This window comes from Neofelis nebulosa, chromosome 12 (genome assembly GCF_028018385.1).
Source record: "Neofelis nebulosa isolate mNeoNeb1 chromosome 12, mNeoNeb1.pri, whole genome shotgun sequence".
Taxonomy (NCBI): domain Eukaryota; kingdom Metazoa; phylum Chordata; class Mammalia; order Carnivora; family Felidae; genus Neofelis; species Neofelis nebulosa.
In genome coordinates this window covers 67,070,556-67,094,905 of record NC_080793.1, presented here as the reverse complement: position 1 = coordinate 67,094,905, position 24,350 = coordinate 67,070,556, and the positions used below count along the sequence as shown (strand labels likewise).

General features: G+C 44.4%; 1 pseudogene; it reads left to right on the top strand.

The window, feature by feature from the left end:
* Nucleotides 1-438: 438 nt before the first annotated feature.
* Nucleotides 439-11,961, top strand: LOC131490773 (procathepsin L-like; annotated as a pseudogene).
* The last annotated feature ends 12,389 nt before the right edge of the window (nucleotides 11,962-24,350 follow it).

Below are 24,350 nucleotides of genomic sequence, written 5' to 3'. Positions count from 1 at the left end.
TTAATGCATAGCCTGGGACCCTAAACTAACCTGGACCTGCACCTGTGACTGGGCCAGGGTAACTTCCCCTGCCACAGGTGAAGCGTGGAGTCAATCCTGAGGGGCGGGGCCATCTGGAACTGCCGCCAAAAGGTAGTGGCCCCATGATACACCCCTCCAGCTGGGCTGTGGGATGGCAGTGCCATGTGTCCCTGTCCATATGCCCTGGAGGCGGCGGTGGTCTCAGGGCAGGGAGCAGTTCGACAAGTCCCCTGCACAACCCACATCCTCAACCTTCCTCCCCAGCCCTGTGCAAACACGTCAGAGGATATATTCAATATTTTTTCTCCACCGTGGTGGCTCTAACATCTCAGAAGAAAAGAGGATGATTTTTTAGATGGTTTGGTTTAATCAGAAACTCATGTGTTTTTCTTTCTTAGGTTTTGAGATAAGCTTCCTTCTCCTCTCTTCCTTGTTGCCCTTTTCTTGGGAATAGCTTCAGCTGCTCCACAACTCAATCAGAGCTCTGATGCACATTGATCCCAGTGGAAGGCAACACATGGGAAGCTATATGGAGTAACATCTAACCTGTCAGAGGGACCCCTGCAGAGAACGTTCCATGTTGGTAGGAGTTCAGAGCAGAGAGTAGCTTCGTGAACCCACTCTTACCAAGGCAATAAGCAGGGCACCATGGCTGTACACAATGTGGGCAAATGTCCTGCTCTGTGGTTGCTGGGGAACAGATCCCGGAAGCATCAGGCCATCTTTGGCTATGTTTTCTCCTCCTCTGTGAGCACATCCACTTGGAGCAGGTGAGTTGGTTTTAAATAGAAATAAAGATCATAGGGAAGGATTTAAGGTGGCAGAACAGCATGGACACTGAATTGTCTTATCACTGAAATGTAGCTACATCACCACCAAACCATTTTGAGCACCTAGGAAATTGACCTGAGGATTAGTGCAACAATCTGCATAACTTGAGCTACAGAACTCAGCAGGTCCATAGTGTGGAGAAGTCAAGTGGGGGAGAGGAAAGCCCTGGAGGGAAGGGAGCCACTTTCATGGAGAGAGAACAGAGAGAGAAAGAGAAATAAGGAGAGTGCTGCACATCGGGATCATGCACTAAAAGCACTCTCCCTGAAAGTAGCTGGAGAGAAAGAAAGAGAAAGTGAAAATACTCGCAGGAGACTGAACAAGAAATCTGTTCCCCAAAATCATTTACAGGGAGAAAGAAGACGGTTTCAATACCACCAGGATTCTATAAAGAGTGGAGAGCAGAGTGAAATTTCAGAGTTCAGTTCCTGGCTGTGCTCTGGAAGCAGGGCAAATCCCTAGGAACAGGCAGTGGGGTCTGACTGATCTGTGTGCCACATGGGAAGAAGTGGTTCCCCTGCTTGGAGTGCATTTGGTAGAGGCCAAAGGTCCCAGTGGACCACAGAGGGTAGCCAAGTTTGTGGTTTTTGGGATAAAGATGCCAGACTGCAGTAAACCTGGCTCCTGCTGTGTGTTGTGGTTTGTCATAATCTCTGAACCTCTGTCACTGCATGACTGCACAGACATTTTCTGGGGCAAGGCAGCACCTGGCCCTTGCTCAGCGAGACCCTCCCCCAGAGATTTGGCATGGATACAAACCACAGTGTTCTCTGAATTAGGGGATTTTGAAACACAGCCCCAACTGAGATAAAACTCTAGAGGGAGGTGCCGCCTGGACGTCAGACAGCTTGGACATGGACAAGATAGATACAGGGAGTGGACAAAGACCTGAGACAAAGGAGGGATGCTTAATCACGGGTGGGTGAAAACACAAAATTCCTGTGCCAGAGACTAGGGAACTAGGTGAAGCTGTCTCACACATGCGCATGCACACACTCACACTGATCCATCCCAGTAAGCTAAGCAGCGCCACCTAATGTAGAAAGGAGCTGTTAAACCAAGTCCTGCCTAACTGACCCCTCCAAGCACACCCTCCAGAAGATCAGCACAAGTCACTCCACCTGGTTAGATTATGGACTGTTGGGGTACCTGGGTGGCTCAGTTGGTTAAGCGTCCAACTTCGGCTCAGGTCATGATCTCATAGTCTGTGTGTTCAAGCCCTGTGTCAGTATCTGTGCTGACAGCTCAGAGCCTGGAGCCTGCTTCAGATTCTGTGTCTCCCTCTCTCTCTCTACCCCTCCCGCACTCACACTTTGTGTGTGTGTGTCTCTCTCTCTCAAAAATAAATAAACATTTAAAAAATTTTTAAAAGATTATGGATTGTAGAATGCTTCATAGTTTCAGTTCTACGAGAAACTGGATGTAACTTCATTCAGGTGTCATTCTTTCTTGCTGGTTCCCTTACTTGTTCGTTTTATGTACCTCTGTTTTTGCTTAAGTTGTTTTCTTTTCTCTCTTTTTTGGATATACAAAGAAATTTTTTTTCTCTTTTTACTTTATCTTTTATTTTTAAAATTTTTTCTCATTTTCTTTATTATACTTTTTTTAACTTTTAAATGTTTTCTTACCTTTTTTTCTTTCCTTTCCCTTTTTTCTCTATTCTCTCATGCTTCTTTCAACAATCTGACTGAAAGACAGCTAGGACCTAGCTTTCTTTATTTGTTTTTTTGCTTTGTTTTTAATTTTTAATTTTTTTTTACTTTATTAATTCCTTTTATCCCTTCAAAATGATGAAATGAAGGAATTCATCCCAAAAGAAAGAACAGGAAGAAATGACAGTCAGGGACTCATCAACAAGATTTCTGAACTAGAATTGAGAACCATAATAATAAGAATACTACCTGGGGTTGAAAAAGGTATAGAAGATACGAGGGAATCCATTTTGTAGAGATAAAATAAATAAAATATAAAAATACTATAACAGATACCACCTCAAATGGGTGCAACGATGGAAATAATTGACAAAGCAGAGCAGTGAATCAGGGATAGAAAAGATAAAATTATGGAGGGGCACCTGGGTGGCTCAGTCAGTTAAGCGTCCAACTTCAGCTCAGATCGTGATCTCACAGTCTGTGAGTTCAAGCCCTGTGTTGACCTCTGTGCTGACAGCTCAGAGCCTGGAGCCTGCTTCAGATTCTGTGTCTCCCTCTCTCTCTGCTCCTCCTCTGCTCATGCTCTGTCTCTCTCTGTCTCAAAAATAAATAAAAACATTTTAAAAAATGTTTAAAAAAAGATAAAATTATGGCGAATGGTGAAGGAGAAAATAAGGAAAACAAAGGCAAAAGATCATGATACAAGATTAGAGAACTCAGTGACTTATTAAAAAGGAATAACATCCAAATCATAGGAATCCCAGAAGATGAAGAAAGAGAAAAAGGGGCAGAATGTATATGTGAGAAAATTATAGTGGAAAACTTTCCTAATCTGGGGAAGGACACAAACATCAAAATCCAGGAAGCACAGAGATCTCTCATTAGATTCAACAAAACCCACCATCATTAAGACATACCATAGTCAAATTCACAAAATAGACAAGGAAAGAATTACGAAAGCAGCAAGGGGAAAAAAGTCCTTAACATATAAGGGAAGATATATCAGGTACACAGCAGACTTATCCACAGAAACTTGGCAGGCAAGAAAGGAGTGGCAAGATATATTACACGTGATGAATCAGAAAAAATGCAGCCAAGAATTCTTTAACCAGCAAGGCTCTCATTCAAAACAGAAGGAGAGATAAAGAGTCTCCCAAACAAAAACTAAAAGAATTTGTGACCACTAAACCAGCCCTGCAAGAAATTTCAAGGAGGACTCTCAGTGGAGAAAGATAAAACAAAACATCAAAGACCAAAAGCAACAAAGACTAGAAAAGACCAGAGAACATTACCAGAAACACCATCTCTACAGGCAATATAGTGGAACTAAATTCATATCTTTCAATACTCACTCTAAATGTAAATGTACTAAATGCTTCAATCAAAAGACATAAAGCATCAGAATGGATAAGAAAACAAGACCCATCGATAGGTTGAGTCCAAGACACTCATTTTAGACCTGAAGAAACTATAAGATTGAAAATAAGAGGATGGGGGCGCCTGGGTGGCGCAGTCGGTTAAGCGTCCGACTTCAGCCAGGTCACGATCTCGCGGTCCGTGAGTTCGAGCCCCGCGTCGGGCTCTGGGCTGATGGCTCGGAGCCTGGAGCCTGTTTCCGATTCTGTGTCTCCCTCTCTCTCTGCCGCTCCCCCGTTCATGCTCTGTCTCTCTCTGTCCCAAAAATAAATAAAAAACGTTGAAAAAAAATTTAAAAAAAAAAAAAAAGAAAATAAGAGGATGGAGAGCCATCTATCATGCTAATGGTTGTCAAAAGAAAGCTGGAGCAGCCATACTTATATAAGACAAACTAGATTTTAAAATAAAGACTGTGACAAGAGATAAAGAAGGGCATTATATTATATTTAAGGGGTCTATCCACCAAGAAGATCTAACAATTGTAAATATTTATGCACCCAACATGAAAGCACCCAATATATAAATCAATTAATCACAAACATAAAGCAACTCATTGATAATAATACCATAATAGTTGGGGACTTCCACACCCCAATTATAGCAATAGACAGATCATGTAAGCAGAAAATTAACAAGGAAACAATGACTTTGAATGACACACTAGACCAGATAGACTTAACAGTTTCATTCAGAATGTTTCATTCTAAAGCAGCAGAATACACATTCTTCTCGACTTCTTATGGAACATTCTCCAGAATAGATCACATACTGCCTCAGAAATCAGCCCTCAACAAGTACAAAAAGATTGATATCATGACTTGCATATTTTCAGATCTCAATGCTATGAAACTCAAGATCAACCACAAGAAACAATTTGGAAAGACCAGGAATACTTGGAGATCAAAGAATACCTTACTAAAGAATGAATGGGTTAACCAAGAAATTAAAGAGGAAATTTAAAAGTATATGGAAACCAATGAAAATGAAAACATGACACCTCAAAACCTCTGAAATGCAGCAAAGTCAGTCATAAGAAGGAAGTATATAGCAATCCAGGCCTTCCTAAAGAAGGAAGAAAGGTCTCAGATATACAACTTAACCTTACACCTAAAACAGCTTGAAAAAGAACAGAAAATAAAGCCCAAAACCAGGAGAAGAAGGGAAATTAATGAAGATTAGAGTAGAAAGCCATGATATAAAAAAACAAAACAAAACAAAACAAAACAGTAGAACAGATCAATGAAACTAGGAGCTGGTTCTTTGAAAGAATTAACAAAACTGTAAACCTGTAGCCAGATTGATCAAAAAGAAAAAGAGAAGGGCCCAAATAAATAAAATCATGAATCAAAGAGGAGAGATCACAACCAACACTGCAGAAATACAAACAATAATAAGAGAATCTTATGAGCAATTATATGCCAACAAATTGGGCAAACTGGAAGAAATGGACAACTTCCTAGAAACATATAAACTACCAAAATAAAACAGGAAGAAATAGAAAATTTGAACAGATCCACAACCAATAAAGAAACTGAGTCAGTAATCAAAAATCTCCCAACAAATAAGAGTCCAGGGAAGGATGGCTTTCCAGGGGAATACTACCAAACATTTAAAGAGAGTCAACACCTATTCTTTTGAAGCTGCTCCAAAAAATAGAAATAGAAAGAAAACTTCCAAACTTGTTCTAGGAGGCCAAAGGTACCTTGATTCCAAAACCAGACAAAGACCCCACTGGAAAGAAGAACTACAGACCAATTTCCCTGATGAACATGGTTGCAAAAATTCTCAACAAGATACTAGCAAACCAGTTCCAACAATACATTAAAAGATTTATTCACCACAATCAAGTGGGATTTATTCCTGGGATGCAGGGCTGGTTCAGTATCTGCAAATCAATCAATGTAACATACCACATTAATGAAAGAAAGGATAAGAACCACCTGATCCTCTCATTGATGCAGAGAAAACACTTGACAAAACACAGCATTGTTTCTTGATAAATCCTCAAGAAAGTAAGGATAGAAGGAACATAGGTCAATATCTTAAAGGCCATATACAAAAGACTCACAGCTAATATCATCCTCAATTTGGAAAAACTGAGAGCTTTTTCCCTTAATGGTCAAGAACACGACAGGGATATTCACTCTCACCACTGTTCTTCAACAGAGTGTTGGAAGTCCTAGCCTCAGACAACAAGAAGAAATAAAAGGCATCCAAATTGGCAAGGGGGAAGTTGAACGCTCACTCTTTGCAGAAGACATGATACTCTACATGGAAAACCCAAAAGATTCCACCAAGAAACTGCTGGAGCTGATACATGAATTCAGCAAAGTCACAAGATATAAAATCAATGTACAGAAATTGGTTGCATTTCTATACACCAATAATAAAGAAACAGAACGAGAAATCAAGGAATTGATACCATTTACAATTGTACTGAAACCCATAAAATATCTAGGAATAAACCTAACCAAAGAGGTAAAAAATCTATACAATGAAAACCATACAAAGCTTATGAAAGAAATTGAAGAAGACACAAACTAATGGAAAAGCATTCCATGCTTGTGGATTGGAAGAACAAATATTGTTAAAATGTCGCTACTGCCCAAAGCAATCTACATATTCAATGGGATCCCTATCAAAATAATGCCAGCATTCTTCACAGAGCTAGAATAAACAATTCCAAAATTTGTACAGAACCAGAAAAGACCCCTAATAGCCAAAGTAATGTTTAAAAAGAAAACCAAAGCCAGAGGCATCACAGTTCTGGACTTCAAGCTATAATACAAAACTGTGATCATCAAGACAGTAGTATGGTACCGGAACAAAAACAGACACATAGACCAGTGGAACAGAATAGACAACCAAGAAATTGACCCACAAACATGACCAACTAATCTGAAAAAGCAGGAAAGAATATCCAATAAAATAAAGACAGACTCTTCAGCAAATGGTGTTGGGAAAAGTGGACAGCGAAATGCAGAAGAATGCACCTGGACCACTTTCTTACATGCTACACAAAAATAAACTCAAAATGGATGAAAGATCTAAATGTAAGACAGGAAGCCATCAAAATCCTCGAGGAGAAAACAGGCAAAAACCTCTTGGACCTTGGCCACAGCAACTTCTTACTCAACATGTCTCTGAAGGCAAGGAAAATAAAAACAAAAATGAACTATTGAGACCTCATCAAGATAAAAAGCTTCTGCACCGCATAGGAAACAACCAATAAAACTAAAAGGTAACTGACAGATATTTGCAAATGACATATCAGATAAAGGGTTAGTATGCAAAATCTATAAAGAATTTATCAAGCTCAACACTCAAAAAACAACTAATCCAGTGAAGAAATGGGCAAAACACATGAATGGACACTTCTTCAAAGAAGACATCCAGATGGCTAACAGACACATGAAAAAAATGCTCAACATCACTCATCATCAGGGAAATATATATCAAAACCCCAGTGAGATACCATCTCACACCAGTCAGAAATGCTAAAACTAACAACTCAGGCAACAACAGATGTTGGTGAAGAGACAGAGAAAGAGGAACACTTTTGCACTGCTGGTAGGAATGCAAAGTGGTGCAGCCACTCTGGAAAACAGTATGGAGTTTCCTTAAAAAATTAAAAATAGAACTACCCTACCATCCAGCAATTGCACTACTAGGCATTTACCCAAACGATACAGGAGTGCTGATTTGAAAGGGCACATGCACCCCAATGTTTATAGCAGCACTATTGACAACAGCCAAAGCATGAAAAGAGCCCAAAAGTCCATCGACAGGTGAATGGATAAAGAATAAGTGGTATATATATATATATATACCAGTACAATATATGTATATATATACACACACACACACACACACACACACACACACACACACTGGAATATTACTTGGGGATCAAAAAAATGAAATCTTGCCATTTGCAACAACATGGATGGAACTGGAGTGAATTATGCCAAGCAAAATAAGTCAGTCAGAGAAAGACAAATATCATATGATTTCACTTATATGTGTAATTTAATAAACAAAAACAGATGAACATAGGGGAAGGGAAGCAAAAATAAGATAAAAACTGAGAGGGGAGACAAACCATAAGAGCCTCTTAAATACAGGGAACAAACTGAGGGTTGTTGGTGGGGTGTTAAGGGTGGGGATGGGCGAAATGGGTTCAGGGCATTAAGGATGGCACTTGTTGGGATGAGCACCGAGTGTTATATGTAAGTGATGAATCACTAAATTGTATTCCTGAAATCATTATTACACTGCAGGTTAACTAACTTGGAATTATATAAAAGATAATTAAAATATAAAATAAAATTAGATCTTTAGCACACACACACAAGAAGAAATAAAGATGATAGGTTATTTGTTTTTCTGCAGGATGAAAAAGGGTGGAGAGGAGTGAGTGAGAGGAATATAAAAATGATTGAACAGCACAATCAGGAATGTGACCAAGGGAAACATAGCTTCATGATGGCAATGAGTGACATTGGTGACATGGTGAGTGTGGCATGAATTGCTGACCATTTGTGCTTCATCTCCCTGGTACTATACCAAAAAAAATCTCCTGCTTGTTAACATTCTATTTCCTTTTTCTTGAAGACCAATGAAGAATTCAAGCATGTGACGAATGGCCCTCAAATCCAGAGGCACAAGAAGGGGAAAGTATTCTGAGTATCTCTCTTTGCTGAGATCCCTTCATCTGTGGACTGGAGAGAGAAAGGCTATGTAACTCCCGTGAAGGATCAGGTGTGACAATATTTAGCAGGTTCCTCTCAAGAATAAAGGCAAAAGGAATCAGTGTCCTTGCTATGGTAGACTGAGAAACAATGTGCAGTTCGCTATTTTTTAACAGAGTTTCAGATGTGTGGGATGCTCTCAAATCTTACTATTTGTTTTGTTGACTGAGAGCTTTATAATTAGGTTTGTGGCTTATGTTGGATTTTTACTGCAACTGGTGCCCTTGAAGGACAGATGTTCCGGAAAACTGGCAAACTTGTTTATCTGAGTGAGAAGAACCTGGTGGACTGCTCTCTGTCTAAAGGCAATGGAGGCTTCAGTGGTGGCCTAGTGGCTTGTGTCTTCCAGTGTGTTAAGGAGAATGGAGTCCTGGGCTCAGACAGGTCCTATCCTTATCCTGCACAGGTAAACAGAGCTCCTGATCTTCCTATCAAAGTTGAACATTTTAAGGAAGCAGAGATATCATATTTAATATTCTCATTTTAGATTGTAGTCTTAGTATCTGCAAACTTTCAGAACTGTCATTAAAATTTGTTAGCCTTGCACAGTCCTCTGCTCATATCATTACCATATTACTGTTCCTACATCTCTGCTATGTGATGATATACATGCTGTCTTATATATAGTACAGATTTCTCCAGAATGAAAAATTTCTCAGGGCAGGTAGACCATGAATTTCTTATTTAAATAGACACCTTCTACTGTTCATTTCAAAACAACCAATAGCATATCAGGTCCTGGGATTCTTAATACCCAACTTGAATTGAAAACCATTCAGCTACAAACTGTCTTGCACTCATTTTCTCCTGAAGGTGGATCATAGTGATCAGGTCTCTTTCCCTTTCCCTTTGAAAGGATGAATCCTGCCTCTCACACAATCCAGAATATTCAGCTGCTGATGTGACTGTCTCCTGGGAGTCTATGGGCTGGGAGATTATGATCACAGAGGCAAGTGTGGGGCCCATCTCTGTTGCTATCGATGCAACTTTACATTCTTTCTAGTTCTAGAAAAAAGGTAAACATTTATCTATGTAGAAATGTGGGCAGAGAAGTGGGAAAACCACCATGATATATGACAAGATTGACTCTTTGGTATGTAGAATTTAATGTAGAATTTTTCTGGGTTTGGATTTAACACAATTGTTCATTCTGTACATGTAATATTTGTGCCTGATGTATCCATTGACATGACTGGATCTATATTCCCCATATTTTCAGCACTTCATAAGTATACTTAAAGATGACATAATTCTATCAGTATACCTTACCTTACTTTCCATTTTACAAATTATTACATATTTCAAATTTTCTGAATGATTTTATTACAAAAAATTGGAACAAAGCCCTTGGCTCAGGTAATTTTGTGTTCTGTGCTCTTCCTTAGGCTGACATCCTCAAAGTAGAATGAGAAGATTTTCACAAATGGTTTTTTTTTTTTTTTAATTTTTTTTTAACGTTTTTTTATTTATTTTTGGGACAGAGAGAGACAGAGCATGAATGGGGGAGGGGCAGAGAGAGAGGGAGACACAGAATCGGAAACAGGCTCCAGGCTCCGAGCCGTCAGCCCAGAGCCTGACGCGGGGCTCGAACTCACGGACCGCGAGATCGTGACCTGGCTGAAGTCGGACGCTCAACCGACTGCGCCACCCAGGCGCCCCTACAAATGGTTTTTTATGCCTCTTGTCTAGTTGTTTATTTTTAAATTTGTTAAATTAATTTATTTATTTTGAGAGAGAGACAGCACAAGTGTGGGAGGAACAGAGATAGAGGGAGCGAGAAAGAGAATCCAAGCAGGCTCCACACTGTCAGTGCAGAGGCTGATGTGGGGCTTGAACTCACGAACCATGACATCATAACTTGAGCTGAAATCAAGAGTCAGAGGCTTAACCAACTGAGCCATCCAGATGTATCTATTTTTTTAACTTTTTAAAAATGTTTATTCATTTATTTTTGAGAGAAAGAGAGAGAGAGAGAGATCATGAGCATGTGAGAGGCAGAGAAAGAGAGGGAGAGAGAGAATCCTAAGCAGGCTCCATGTTGTTAGTACAGAGCCTGATGTGGGGCTGGATCTCATGAACAGTGAGATCGTGATCTGAACAGAGACTAAGAGTCAGATGCTTAACCAACTCAGTCACCCAGGTGCCCTTATCCAATTGTTTAAAAACGAGAGTGCACCACTTTGTATTGATTCCAGTATTAGATGAGAACCTAAATTATTAGCATAGCTCAAAAAAGATGTCTTTTAAATATTATCTGCCTTTGTGTCATTTTAACTAGTTTTGAAATGTTTCCCATACTATGGTTGATAGGTTGAGTTACTATCACGTGTATCTGGGGTGTTCTCAACCCAACATTGAATTTTCCTTTTCCAGGTATCTACTATGATCCAAAGAGCAGCAGTGAAAACCTGAATCACAGTGTTCTGGTGGTTGGCTATGACTTTGAAGGAGAACAATTGGATAACAAAAAATATTAGGTTGTCAAGAACAGGTATAAAATGCCAAAAATACTTCTCTTTGGAACTGAAAAGATTTCCCTTTATAAATCAGTGCTTGGATGCAGATCCTCAAACCCTTTGAGCACAATTCTGAAATCCCAGCAGTGTTTACCTCACTTAGGGGGAACACAGACATTTTCATCTCATGATAACATTAAGATACTGACTCAGGGTGCCTGGGTGGCTCAGTCTGTTAAGCATTCAACTTTAGTTCGGAACAGAATCTCACAGTTTGTGAGTCTGAGACCTTCTTTGGGCTCTGTGCGGACAGCACAGAGCCTGGAGCCTGCTTCGGATTCTGTGTCTCCCTCTCTCTCTGTCCCTTCCCTGTTTGTGCTCTGTCTCTCTCAAAACTTAATAGACATTAAAAAAAATTATAAAAAAGGATACTGTCTCAGTCTTTCTAGGGTATTGATATAATTATGATACCATTATATTTCTAAATTGGAAATGGAAATTTTTTTCTTATTTTGGAAACACATCTGGCCCCAAGAGTTTCCTTTTCCTGCTCATGTTGCAGTCCATTAAAGGTTTTGGGATAGAATTCTGTGCAGGGTTAAAACCCAACCATGAACAAGAATGGCCTCTCCTGATTCTTCCTAAATCTGTGTTGGCATGTGTTGCACTGCTCAGTATCAGGTACTATTGTTCATGAAGATAAATGTGTTTGATTGTTTGAGTAAAATGTCAAACCCTGTGTTCTTTCAGCTGGGGTACATCATCCGCTACATACTGATGGTCAAGGACCGGGACAACCCCTGTGGAACCAGGGCCTGCTTTCCTACAGTGTGAGATGATAGTGTAAGAAAAGGCTTGACTCGGGACAGAATTTGCTGAAGAGGATTTTATCTTAACAGTGACCAGACCTTACTGTGTGAGATAAAATACATGAACGGTTGAAGATCCAAGTTGTGAATTGATTTTGTGACAGTTTATGCCGGTAATGTTCCCAACTCTCTCATTATTGCTGTAAATAGCTTTGTATGAACTTATCAAATAACTTGTAAAATTCATCTTTTATTTTTATTTACTTATTCTGAAAGATTTATTTATTTTAGAGAGAGTGTGTATGTGCAAGGGGATGGGCAGAGGGAGAGGGAGAGGAAAGAATCCTCAAGCAGGCTCCCTGATGAGTGTGAAACCCAATGGACATTGGGCTTGATCCCAGGACCCTGAGATCATGACCTAAGCCAAAATGAAGAGCTGGACGCTCAACCATCTGGGACATGCAGGTGCCCCAAAAATGCATATTTTAAAATGATGTATGAAGTTTTTCCTTTTAAAATAAAGACATTTCAAAGTGGAAGTAGGGTAAGTTTTTAATTAATTAAATTTTCATAGAGTTAAAAATGCTGTTGGTGTCTAGGAATGTAACGGAATGTGCCAGTGGCCCACTAGGAGAATGCTGGATGGTGTCTGGTTCTTGTAGTGTAAATAGGCACATGTCATGGCAGCTGCCCTTTGGCTGCGTCCATCCCAACGCTTGAATAGAGCAAAATATGAACAATGATCTGTAAGGACAAAGGTACGTTCTTTCAGTGAGGAAAAACTTGACATGTTAGAAAAGTGAACATACATACATTGAATTTCCAAGGTAGAATAGTGCCTTAAATATCATGGTCATTTGACCCAAATGGTTACAACCCACCCAAGTACAGGACAGATGTCACGGTCAGTTTCAGGTGCATCTTCCCCAAATGCCAGAGAAGATCATGTAACCTCTTTGCGGGTGAGGAAGAACCGGACGCAGTGGGTTACAGGAATGTGTACCTTGGGTCCACAAGGGTTAAGGGTAAACCCCAGACACGAGGCCAGCTTCAAAAATAGAACTGGGCCTCAGAGGTGGCAGACAGGTGAGGACATCCAAAGTGATCATCTGAGGCCTAATTTACACCCAGCCACTCAAGCCCGGAATTGATTAAAAGAAGACATTCTGCCTACTGTTCGCAGGCTAAAGAAGCGCATAGTTCCATTTTCTCTCTGCAGGTTGACTCATGTTCCCACTCAGAAAGCATGAGGAGAAGATGTAAGGTTGTAGTTAATAGACCCCGTAACCGGTCATGAGCACATGAGGTGGAAGACAGCAGGTCTCAGCCCACAAGACCTCCAGCACCTTGAGACAAGTCCCTTTGGACTGGGCTACCTGTCATGCCGGAAGGACCCTCCATGAGACTTCCCTCCTAGACGCTTACATTTCCAACTGTTTAACCTAAAATGACAAATGTGGTGTGTGCAGGGAAATTCTGTGGGCTTCCTGACAGTGCTGTCAGGGGCAGTCACAGGAGAGGTGGGGACTCCCCAGCAGAATCCCTTCTGCCAGGGGGAAATTGTATTGGAACAACCAGAACTGATGCAGCACCTGCTGGGTCTCAGCCATCACCTGGTAGAAGGCACATCCCCAACCGCCAGGAGGAGCAGGTGCTGGGAGGGGGAGGAGGTGGCTCAGAACAGTAGGAGGAAGAGGTGTCTGATGAGAACCCAGAGGAGCCAGTCAGGGGGACAGGAGAAAAGAGGGGTGTCTGAGCAGAGGCTCAGGCTCAGAACCCTGGAGAAAAGAGACAGTGTATCTAGAGAACATGGAAAGAGAGTGAGGTGAGGGTGCGGGGGGATGAGGCTGGGTCCACACAAGGGCTTTAGGACAGGGGGGCACCACTGGGAAAGCAATGGAGAGACTGGTTATCTGTTAATGTAAACACACTCTCGGAATCCTCGCAGCTCTGTGATTTTGTCAAAAATCGTCTCTCCCATTTCCCACCTGGGCTCTCAGGGGCATGGTTCTTCCTGGAAGTCTCTCCAAGAGCTGGAACCCCCTGTTGCTTGGGAATGGCTGGTGTCCACGCAGGCCCACTGGTGGGATGTCCTAGATGCAGGTGTGGGCGGGGCGTTCAGCCTGGGCTGGTGACCAGAGTGCTTGCCCAGCCCTCCCCATTGCTTGGGCTCCCACAGTTTGAAGGCGTCTCTGAGTTCAAGTCCCAACAACAGGTGTGCCAGGATGCTCACAAGGAGCTCCAGACTCCTATGGCCTGACCTTGTTCCCTGGTGAGACTCTGCTCCTGCAGGTATTTGGAGCCTGTCACCAGGGACGGCCCAGGGACCCGGAGATGGGCTGAGACCCTACCTCATGATGGGGAGAGCCAAGGCCACTGAGCAGAGGGGCGTGTGGGATGAAAACAAGGCTGGGGCCATCTTTGGAACATGCAGTCTGCCACAGTTGGTCTCTGAACATCCCTTAGGAAGGACTCCTTGTGATTGTCATCTTGCTTCACCATGCCAGGCTTGCTCAGCCTGCTGTCCACACTGTCCTGGGAGTTCAGACCAAGACTCTGAGAACATGTGCAGGTGCCGATGTGAGGGAAACCAGGAAAAGCTGGCTGATGTGTGAACTTCAGATATTAGAAGCTTGTGTACTTTTCAAAGTTATGTATATTTTTTAAACTTGTGAAAAGTTCCAAAGTGCATCTTCGGAGTTTTCAGAATGGTTGTGTTTTCTAAGTTTGTCTCCCTTTGGACTGAGCAGCTTTTCACCAGCACTGCCTTCAAGGTCATTTGAACGAGTGAGCTGGAGTCAGTGGAGGGCAGCACTGGGCGGGACACAGACATGCCCTCCTTCAGCTGCCCAGGAGCAAGCCAGCCTTGCGTCAGAGAGGCTTCTGGAAGTTCTCTGGGGCTTCATCAGTGTGCCATGGCTACCATGCCTCTAGGGTCTTCAGAGTGCAAGGACCAGAGGGGCTCAGGCGGAGGGGATCCCTCAATCTTGCACACCGGACAGAAGTGCTGGCCAAAGTCAAGGTGCCAAGATCAACAGCACACAAAACAGAAAGGGCCACAAGTCAATTATTGCACAGTGTCCCCCGGCACCTGGTAGTACAATTATAGCCAGAATTAGGTTTCTGCCTTTCCCCTGTCACAGGAGAAAAGGACACCAGTGCCCTCAAAAGATTTGGTATGTTAGTAAGCTGTGTGTTACAAACTAGGGGGAGAATGTTCCATTCCACCTGGTGACATACTCCTAATGGATGGTGTTGCTCACAGGACATGGTGACTGCAGTTCAGATGCTTTCCCTGCAGGGGAGGGGGAACCAGGGACTGACTTAAAGGGAAGGGGAAAGGGCAGGCTTTGAAGGTTAAATTAGAGGGTTGGGAGGCAGATTTGCTCTGGGGTCAAGGGCTTATCTGCAACACTACATGGCATCAGGGAGAGATCCAGCCAGCGCCCCATTTCTTCCCGCCTGGTGGGCAGCTCTGGGATGAGTGACTGTGTCACAACAGAACTTCTTCAGCCTCTGTGCTGACTTGGGTCACAATTCAGGGGAATTACTGGTAGGCTCCCCCAGCCCTTTCCCTCCCCTGCAGGGCTTTGTGTCTGAACCTATTGGAATTTGCAGCTAAGGGAGAAGATAGAATAAGGACAGCGTCAAGTTCTACAGAGCACTGGGCAGGGGGAGGAGTTCACAGATGACAAGTACCTGCACAGGTTATGTTAAATGTGAATGGAATGGCCTCCCTGTGACATACCAAAGACATCAAAGGGAATATCTGTAGTGGAATATAATGTGTTGCAGTGTATAAATGCTGGGGCCCAGGGCATGAGGGTTGTAGTGAAATTGGCAGGTATGGGGACCCGTGCACAGTCACTATGAAGTGCCTGCAGACACCTGTGCATCCTGGAGTGCTGGGATGGCACGCGGACACTGCAACAGCATGCTGACCTGATTTTCATAAGGTCAGCCACAGAATAAGACGTGGGTAACATCGCTGACCAGATTACCACTTCCAGGTGTAAAATAAGTAAGTCCCAGGATGTACTGTACAGGATGGGAGCACAGTTCATTACACTCTTTTGCATATTTGAAAGTTCCTAAGGGAAGAGCTCTTAAAAGTTCTTATCACAAAAAGCACAGACAAGGCAGGAGTTCTGAACCTGGAGCAAAATTTAAAATCTGCTCAGGGCCTTGCCTTTTTCTGTAACACACCTTCTGTTACCTGTGTTCAGGATAAGCACTGAGGACCCTTCCTCCAGTAGCTGTGACCCTCACAGAACCTCCACGCTGGAATCAAACTGCAATTGTTGGGACCCTTGGGGTCTGGGAAAACCACCCTGGAGGGATCTGTCAAGTGTGGGCTGCTGAGAAGATTCCTCAGAAAACACTGGCCCAGACTCTCCTCTGCCAACTCCACCAGGTTCCCGCCCTCACCCTGTCATCCAAGCCAAGAGGTAGGTGCTTCATTCTTGGTTCCAGTCTCTCAACTCCGTGCTTGCTTTGTGCTGTCTCCTGTCACAGTCTAGGAGGAGTGCTGGCTTTGTTTTGGTTGCTTGGCTCATGTCACCTGGGTCCCCATACCTTGGTGACGTTAGGTATGGTCAGCCTGGCTGTGGGTCCTGTGTCTACCCCCTTCCTGGCCTGCCCTTGCAGATGTCCCAGCAATAGTAAGGACAGGCCTCACCGAAATCAGTGTCAAATATCCAAAAGTGCAAATCACAAATGTCAAATTGTAGATGGTGTTGTTTTCTACTTGGGGAGCTACTTGGGGGGCTGGGAAGGGTTCAGCCCTTGAAGACACAACGAGTTTGGATGAGCATAGCTTCCAGATTGCACAGACCAACATTGGGCACAGGATGGTACCTCCTCTTAGGCTTTCTTCTTGGAATGCTAAGCACACCCAGTGACTGGAGAGCAAAGAGCAGTGCAGTTGGGTTCCTGTGGAATCCCGTTCCTGTGCATCTCAAAGTTGATTCTCTTGGAATGAATGTTCTGTAATGAAATTTGAAGTTGGGATTGTCCACTCACACGGAGCCTCATTGTAGACAAGTTTTGCTACATTCCTCTACCTTCAGCAGACAGTTATGTGTGGATTCACACCCAAAACTGAGGGTTGCCTGTCCTTCCCCAGGGAGAGCCACCTGAGATGAGCATGTGGAAATTGTGTCATCTGGGATGTTGTTTCTGCTGAATCACACCGAGCAAGGGAATTACATCTGGGAAAATAAGAATATAGCCTATCATTGATTTTCCATAACAGTTTCAATTTTGTACCTCAAATTCACTTGTGTACATGATATCACATAGTGTCATATCTGTAGCCACATCAAAAACAATGGTATTATACATGGTGTTTCTATGTGACCCCTCTCTCCATGAGGAAGGACATCTGGGTTGAATTTGTCGGGAACGGGGGACAGTTTACTGAGGTTAACATGCCCTTTCCACTTATTTTTTGTGAACACAGGAGAAGAATTGGTACTTTGGGAAGAAATAATACCAAAGTGGATTGATGTCTACACTGTTGTTCATACATATTGCTACTACTTTCTGAGCACCAAGTGTGTGCACAGCACTGGACAAAATACAGTACATGTGATACCTCATAGATGTCCACACGAGAGCCTACAGGGTATCTCTCCACAATTTCACTGAAGCCTGGAGGGGCCAAGCAGGCTTCCCTTGCAACACAGCTGGCAGTTCATGAAGCATCTGGTTCTTTTGCCAGTGCCTAGTGATGACTTCAGCATAAAGGCAATCTCATACACGCATTTTTCATTTTCTTCTGTAGTTTTGATTTGATTTATAAATGTAGGATGCGTTACACCCTCTCTGAGGGCAACAGTTTTCCTGATTTAATGATTAGGCTCAGACTCTGAATATGGACCAGGCCAGTGCTTCTAGTTGTAGGTCAAGTTCCCTCACAATTCCTGCTGTTGCCCCTAGAGGGAGCCAACTCCCTGCTGTGGGGTTAAATTTACTCCAGTCTGAACCACAAGGGAGGCAGGATAGGATGAGAACTTGTGTGCCTGAGTGAGAGACAGAGAGAGACAGAGAGAGAGAGAGAGAGAAAGAGAGAGAGAGAGAGAGAGAAAGAGAGAGACAGAGACAAAGAGATTGGTGACAGAGAGATAAGGATACACAGAGAGGGAGACAGAGAGAGAGAGAGACAAAGAAATCTATTTAGATCTGTTACCTGGAAATTGCATAGGTCCTCATAGATAATGAAGATTATGCCCCAGAAGCCCAGGAGTTACCCTGAACCAGCCACACATCAAGTGACACATGGTTCCTGGGGAGGGAGAAGTGTTATTTGCTACTCACCACTCACCCCTCAGAAGTCGTGTCTCCATTCATCTTCCTTCTCACCGATTTTCCCTAACTTGAAGAATCTGCAAGTAGATTCTTGATTAAATGCAGCTCAGGGTGGCGGGATTATCTCCAAGTGTCAACGTGTGCGGCAGCATCCTTCAGCCACTGCTTAGGGAGACTTGGGACTTGGGGCCCAGTGACAGAAGATTCTGTCAGGAGGATGTGCCCTTTGGACCCAGGAGCCGCCCCAGCTGCAATCAGCACAGCGATGCAGCGGGTCTCCCAGGGAGGCTGCTGACCTGGTCCAGGTGCCACACACGTGTCATCTCACCGGATTCTCTGGACTTGGTGAGCTTGTGTGATAAACCCCCTTTGGGGAGAAGTAACCTGGGGCTCAGAGACATAATGTGCCTGTGACAAAGGCAGAGGCTGAAACCCAGGGTCTGGCAGTGCTGTGTACATGGGTGAGGGAGGGAGGAGGAAAACTGGATTTGCTTCCAATATTCACACTTGAAGAGATGTCACTGGACAAGTGGGTATTTGGGCTTCTTGCAGAGGGCTGCTGCCCTCTGTCCCCAGAGAGGAGCACAAGAGAAGGTCTTCTGCCCAGCTTGCAAAGGGGCTTCTCCATCAGGCCACTAGGGGCCAGCAGTTAGCAAAAATTAATGTTTTCCCTCTGTAATTTTAATGTCTCCACATGAAATCATTATTGTTGTAATACTGTGTACAAGTCTGTCCTAATCTTTTATCCTCCCGACAAAAAATTCCTGCAGGAGGTGCCAGAATGCCTTTCATTTGGTAAATCTGGTCTGCTCCTAGGAAGCCGGATGCCGTGGTGCCACTGAGACAGTCCATCCCTGACGGTGCTTGTCCAGGACACAGGTTTGACAGCACAGGGAGTGGACAGACCCCTTCTAGGGAAACCTGAGAGCCACTTGGACTAAGAGTCTGCAGAGAAGCACACTGAGACGGGGCCCACGTTGCCACTGAGGGTTGCGTCATTTCTTCTTTACATTTCTATTGGCCAGGTGTCCTACTTGTATAATCAGAGAGACCTATTCACTTAAGAGTAACTGTTCCTGCTTTTCTCCTTCCTGCCTTGAATTTTCCCATTGAGCTTGTCCTCAGTCTGAAATCTTTGCTCTTATGCAAGGGCTCACTTTGTGTTTGGCTCACCGACTGTGAAAGCCAGGCAGCCCAGGGGAAATGGTCAATTCTTCAGGACTTTGCAATGTGTGTTACTATTCCCTGCAAACCTAAGGTGTTACCTACAGCTGTATCTCAGCTCCCCGGGTCCCTCCCCCAGTGCACTTATGGGGAACCGCCTCTCACCGCCCAAGTCCCAGCCCTGAGGCAGACAGACTAGCTCTGCCCTCAGGACAATGGAGGAGAGACAGGCAGGCGCGCTAGTAATGGGGCCATGGGTCCATGGGCACCACTCCTGGGCCCCCAGGCTCTAGGTACAGACGCAAGGGACCCAAATCGTGTTTCCAGCTAACCTCACAGGTCTCACCATAAATGTTCATGCGATATTTCAAAATTGATCCATTATTTCCATTTACTAACAGACGTGGACTTGAAAGTGGATCGTTAATATCCCTCCCATAACAGAAAAGCACTACTGCTGCCATTGATAGAAATATTGCGCGAACAGCCAACCACGGGGCTGACATCTGGTACGTGCAGTTGCTCAGTCCTGCTTTCTCAACAGGGGAGATTAGCCGGGATGGACTTCAGACCACAAACCGAGACCTGCCCCTAGAGCGACCGAAAGCCCTGGAGGGGATTCCATAAAGGAAGACCTTTCTCACTGGGACGCTCAGCGGCACTGAACACCACGGACAGCTCCTGTGGACACTTATTGTTGCCTTTGACAAAAAACGGTCTCTCGGACCTGAGTGGTAGTGCTTGACCCACATCAGTCAGGGTCCTGGTGGGGACATTAATGAAAGGCAGAGTCATGGGCAAAATTCACAGGAAGACCCAAGAGACAGTGAAGCATCTGGAGGCTGGGACAGAAGGAAGCCATTACCTCCCCTGGGGCAGAAAGACACAGGGATAAATCCTTTCCTGGGGAAGCTGGAGCCCAGGGGTGAAGCCGCTCAAGAATTTAGAGTCACAGACACACAGCTGGAGTCAGAGAAGCAGCACTGCATGATGGGGGAGGAAACACGTGAGCCTAATCTCCCCCCAGCCCGTGCAGTGCCCCCCATTAGCCGACCCTAAGTAGAAGCCCAATGACAGGCAAGCCTGGGAGAGGCCGTCCATGGGGTCCACATTTCAGGGCGTCCCTTCCTTAGGAGAGTGGATGCTCTTTTCTCATGGCAACATTCTCCTGAATGGCGATGGCTCTCTCTCTTGCTTCAAAGAGACCCTCACGTACAGGGATGTGGCACCACACTGCCCGAACCCAGAAGTCAGGGTTGTCTCTGTCTTTCTCTGTGTGCAGAGCTCCACAGAAGGTTCTCACTGGCCCAGCGTGGGTTCTGGAGTGGGCCAGCATAAACATCAAGGGGTGGGGAGATTAGGCTCACGTGTTTCCTCCCCCATCATGCAGTGCTGCTTCTCTGACTCCAGCTGTGTGTCTGTGGCTCTAAATTCTTGAGCGGCTTCACCCCTGGGCTCCAGCTTCCCCAGGAAAGGATTTATCCCTGTGTCTTTCTGCCCCAGGGGAGGTAATGGCTTCCTTCTGTCCCAGCCTCCAGATGCTTCACTGTCTCAACACCAGGGCCCAGGGGCAGTGCCGGGAAAGGAGCCATCCTCCCCACGGGGAGAGGTCTGTTAACAGGGAAGGGACCAGAAGAGCTCTGGACAAAGAAAAGCAATGGATGGCAAGAGTCTGTCTACTTTTCTCAGATGCAGGTGCCGGGACTGGCACGTGTTCATCAGAATGTGGGGCTGCCTAGGCTCCAGGAATGTTAAAGTAAAACAGCGAGGCATATAACCCAAATCCGAAGGGCTTAAGGACCACTGCGCTCACTGCCCCATCCTGGGAAAGGCCTCAGGGGACAGGCCAGGGGGCCTTTCAGGGTGTTCTGTTCCTGAAATCAGATGAGGTGGGAACTGTCTGGTGAAGTCCCACCATGCGTAGCTGGCTCCACCCCCTGCAGGAGGAAGAAACCAGAACATGGCTCAGCCCCTGCAGCCAAATGAGACTTATCAACGTCCAGAGTCCACGGGGCTGTCACTAAGCCTGGATGGCGTGACCCTGGGAGAGCCCCTCCAACACCAAGGGCAGGCCTGGCTGTACCTGCGCAAGCAGCCGCTAGATGGCAGGCAGGCTGTAAAACCTGAGGGAGGTTGGGAGACCTGAGGCTGAAAATGACTGCCTTTGTAAGTAGTTTCCAGGTTTGCAAGATGAGAAACGTTCTGGAGATGGCTGGTGCTGAGGGTGCACAGGACTGGCTGCCCCTGCACCCCGCGGGTAAATGTGCTAAAACGACTAATTTTGAGGTTTGCCTCTCTTACCACAATTTCTTAAATACAAAGTAAAAAAAACCCATCAAGCTGAAAGTTAAAAATAACCAGGTAAGAGAAAACTTGCAGAGGAATATGCAAAGTTACCCAATGTGTTTAGAGTATGCAGAGAAGCTGGGCTCCCAAAAAGGGCTGAGATAGAAAACATGATCCAATGCACTTTGTAAGAATTTGAGATTTGTTACTTTAGGGAAACATCTAAAGTGGTATCAGAGGAGGAAGAATTAAAAATTTTGTTTGACTGTTTTCTATTTGTTTTTCCATTTTTGACCTCAGTTTGAATCTATATGTGGGGTGGCATCATAGTCTTGTCTGGTCTTTGGATTTTTGAGGACTTAATTGAGCCAAACTGTTTGTTAGGTGCACGGTTATCATACTCATTGTCTCCAGACCATGGCTGAGCAGGTATCGTGAGTGCCAGCCCCCAGCTCACAAGAGGTCACAGAGACAGGTTCGCCCATGTGCCTGGTCACCCAGGGGGGTCACCAGGCTCAAGTCAACAGTGCCTGAAAAGTTGGCCCTGGGGTGTTATTTTCAGGGATTGGAGCTATATTTTGGGTGACCACCTGAGAGTAAGATCAGACTTCATCTTTGCAACCAAAGGCCTTGTGCTGCTGAGAAGTGGGGCCTCAACCCCCTCAAGCCTGGAACTCAGCAGCTTCCAGACACAGACCAGGACCGGGACGGGAGCGCAGGTCCCCACTGAACACCCTGGAGGAGGGAGGGCCATGGAAGAGAACCTGGAAGGGATTTTAAGGAGTGATCAGTGTCTTGTCATGGGCACTTCTGGAAATTTGTGTGGCAGGAGCAGGAAATGACCCAGGGGACAATTGCTAATCTTCCAGAACCCCAGTCTCAGATGCTTGCTGGTTGTGACTATTGCTCATAGGGCCAAGTTGCTCCTAAAGAATGAAGAAGAGTGTAGGTGTAGGGAGGAGGGGCAGGAAAGAAGTTGCACAGGTTTCTACAGCAGTGGTTCCCCCGAGGTGGGACTGTGATGTGCCCTCCCTTTGGGGCTGATGTTTGGTGAGGGGGCCTGGCCTGGTGCCTGAGGCTGTGACTCCACCCTGTGGGACTCCTGTCAGGGGCACAGAGAGGGTACTTGGGCAAGCTCTGAGGAGGATAATGTGCCTTGTCCCCTCTGAAATCATGGAATTTACAACTAAAGAGACTTCGGAGGGTTTGATTAAGCCATTCTCTCTGTGACCTGAAACTAGGGTTTAAGATTTTAAACAGAATTTTACCTTCAATTATTACAATTCAGACTAATTGTCAGGCTGTCTGCCCACACTTGGGGGCCATTTATTCTCCTGAGCTAAGTATTTATAGTATAATATAGTATATGAGCATGTGTGTGTTATGAGTGTATGTGTATATTTGTCTACTGTGAAAGTGTGTATGCATACGTGCGCATGTGTGTGTGCATAAGTATATATATATGCACGTGAGCGTGAGCGTATATGTAACTGTATGTGTGCATATGTGTAAGTGCATATGTGTGTGTGTGTGTGTTTGCGTTATTGTGTGTGTATGTGTGTCTGTTTTCCATGAGGTAAAGGATTTTCTGGCCCTAAAAAGTTGATCTCCTGGGCAAGAGCCTTGAGACTCACTGATTCATCCATGAATGCCCGTTTGCCACATTCAAGGGGATGGAAAGAGCATCCTGAGAACTTTTCCTAGAAAAATATGAATTTATTAATGAACTGTTGACATACCTTGTAATACTTTTTTACAACATATAACAACTTTTATAATATCACATTTTAGCAGGAATGGAAAGAAAGTTCAATCTTCCCACCATCATGAGAGACAAAAATGTTGGTCAATATTATAGTTATTATTAGTTTAGAAAACCTTCAACTTCAAAACTCATTATGGGTGAAGTGTTAAGAATTTTTTTCAAATCTGGAAAACCTCTATCAAGTTAGATATTTTTTATTGAAATGTAAACTTTAGAATCTTCAGACATGTGGAGTTTTCTCACTTGCTGATTCATTTGAATGCTCATTGAATTGCAACAATATTAGCCAGTCCGTGGAGGTCTGCCTCTTTAATCTGGTTTGAGGGGCCGAGATCATCTGCAGGCTCCGCTTGCTGGGGACACAACTTCACTAGTGCTCTAGGCTCTTCTCCCTGTGAGGCTCCCCTGCCACCCAGCGCAGGTCCCCACTTCTCCAGCCTCCTCACATCTCTGCGCCTGGGAGCCTGCTGTCCAGCTGGGGCCCTGCCTGGCCTCCCATTGGGAAAGGACTGGGGGAACTTATCAGTCAACAAGGACTGTACATAGCAAGGAAGCCATGAAAGACCCTTCTGTGTAGAGAATACCCAGCCCCAGGGCCAACATGCAAAACTGGTTATCTTATAGAATGTTCTGATTTGTGGCCATTTCTGATTGTTCCTCCTGGTGACATCTAACTTATGCACTATAAACTGGACAAATGTGGACTTCCAGCTGGATTAGCTTCCATTCATCGTTTTGACAAGATACTGTCCTTAAAATAAAAATAAGCTTTACTACCTCTGTTCCCAAAGTGTGTAGTTTGAGACTGTTTTTAACATAGATGAGCTTCTCATTTGCTGACTCCAGAACCTGAGCAGCCCTACTGTGTGCCCCAGATTCCCACACTGTGT